The sequence below is a fragment of the Impatiens glandulifera genome, chromosome 1 (genome assembly GCF_907164915.1).
Source record: "Impatiens glandulifera chromosome 1, dImpGla2.1, whole genome shotgun sequence".
Lineage (NCBI taxonomy): Eukaryota > Viridiplantae > Streptophyta > Magnoliopsida > Ericales > Balsaminaceae > Impatiens > Impatiens glandulifera.
In genome coordinates this window covers 84204282-84206776 of record NC_061862.1, presented here as the reverse complement: position 1 = coordinate 84206776, position 2495 = coordinate 84204282, and positions in this window count along the sequence as shown.

Genomic DNA, 2495 nt, shown 5'->3' with positions numbered 1-2495 from the left:
CGTAATAAGTCAAAACAAGTTTTGTCATTCTCTACATATAATATTTTTAACACTATTTTTTCTTAATTCATTATTTTCCTCAGTGTCATATTGTGAAACTCTTGGTATTGGTTGTTTTTGTAACCAATCCACAATTGCAATGTTGGTTTGAGTTATCATATCAATAAATAATATTTTTTACTTGTACTAAATTGTTATATCCATTAATAATAAGATACTATGTTCTACAAAATAAATAAAAATAAATAAGGTTTAGATGCACTAGTTTGACATTATTATAATTATATTATATAATGATATTATTTGAATAAATTACTTACTGTTAATTTGAACAAAAGTATATTATATTTTTAATTTCAAGTTAAAGGTATATTTTCTACCAACTTAAAACCCTTATTAGGATTCCTTTTAGTTCAGGTAAGGACTAAGAAAGACTAAACTAACGTAAATATGTGCACAATTAGATTTAAAAACGGTATGTTACGGCTCATTAGTATCACGGCTCATTCAAAGGGATGTCGAGGCTCATTAAAGTCTTGGTCTCACAGTGCGCTAATCTTCCTAGCTCCAATGAGAGACCCAATCACCAAAGTTGGCCTAACCCAAAGAATATTCTAGTTGAAGGAATGGCTAAATTAGTGCATCATTAACTGACAGTTAAAAGATATGTGATATATTAGTGTATCATTAATTGATAGTTAAAAGACATGTGATAAATTAGCGCGTCATTGATTGGCAGTTAAAAGACATGCCCTAAATTAATGCGTCATTAATGTTGTAATTATAATAAGTCCTATAAATACCTCAAATGTATTATATTGTAATCATCAGGTATTAAAAAAATACAATTCTTATTCTCAAGTTTTTTTCTCTCTCTAAGTGTTTTTTTGCATTGTGTTATTCTTATATTGTCTAAAAGGCTTACTAGTTAGAATTTGAGTGAATCTAGCTTAGTGCCACACAGGTTGAGTTTCAGCCCGTGACAAGTTGTACCATAACAAGGTTGTATTTCCGCATTCAACTTGTAAGAGATGGATTTAAGTGCTACCGTAATTAAGGTTTCGAACGGCCAACATAAGGACAATGGATCCAAGAGGGATAAGTCCATAGAGAGAGGTGCTGCCATGGAAGCGCGGGTAACCCAACTTGAAGAATGCATGAGCGAGCACCAAGAAGCTCTCGAAGCATTTAGCATGGTGGTCGATAGAGTGATAGTGTTGGATGAGACATGTGAAAAGTTGGAGAATGAGGTCATGAGGATCATTAACAATTCATATCGTAGACTTCATGATGAAGTGCAGGGATCGGTTCGAGGGGAGATTAATGATATCCAGTAGGAAGTACACAAGACAATCCGAGGAGAAGCCCATGTGATGATCTACGCTCTCCGAAGGGAAATGATGGGGAGGCTCGACGCGATGGAAGGTCGGATTGGCTGCAATGGAGGGGAACTTCGAGGTGTGACACATCATCAAATTGATGTTCCCAAGCCTACTATGTTCAAAGACTCGAGGAGTACAAGAGAAGTTGAGGACATCCTTTGGAACATAGAACAAAAGTTTCAGGCATCAAGCATGCTTGATGATCGCACCAAGTTGCAAACGTCCCCTTTCTTCCTAATAGAGATGACGCTATTGTGGTGGAGAAGGCATAAAACAAACAATAAACGAGGTATATTGAGGATGGAAACATGGGAAGACTTCAAGACCGAGTTCAAGCGCTAATTCTTCCTTGAGAACGCTGAGTTTGAGGCACAAAGGCGGCTAAGCCAACATGCGCACAACATGACCATCAAGAAGTATGTGAAGGAGTTCCAAGAATTGATGCTCGAGTTACCTAGTCTAACAGAATAGGAGGCTTTGTTCTCATTTGTTAATGGCCTAAAAACTTGGGCACAGTTAGAGCTGCAAAGAGCCAAGGTGCAGAACGTTTCTGAGGCAATTACAGTTGCATAGAGGTCGATCAAGCTCAAGGTGTCCGTAGACAAGCCAAAGTTCATCAGAGATGATGAGGAGAAAGGTGGGGGGATAGTTCACATGATAAGGAGAAAGGTGGGGGAGACCTCTCACCTAAGAAGTGACATCCACACAACAACTTAGGGAGGCAAACTAACGAATCGGGTAAGCCAAGAGTCTATCATATTTGTGGTGCTCATAATCACATAAAGTTTATGTGCCTATTTAAGGGGAGAAATGTTACATCGATTAAAGGAACTGAGCCCTCGGAGGAAGAGGAAGGTACTCGAGTGGGATCCTTAAGACTACTCAATATTGTGAAGGCCATTGTTACGAAACCGATTAAGGGAATAAAGAGAGGCTCGATGTTCATGGATGCATTGATCAGGGGAAGACACATCAAATCACTAGTAGATACTAGAGCTACTCACAATTTTATGCGTGAAAGAATGGCTAAGACGTTGGATCATCGCATCCACCCAACGAGAGGGTCTATAAAGTCTGTGAATACAACAATCAAGCCGGGGACTAGGGAGGCTA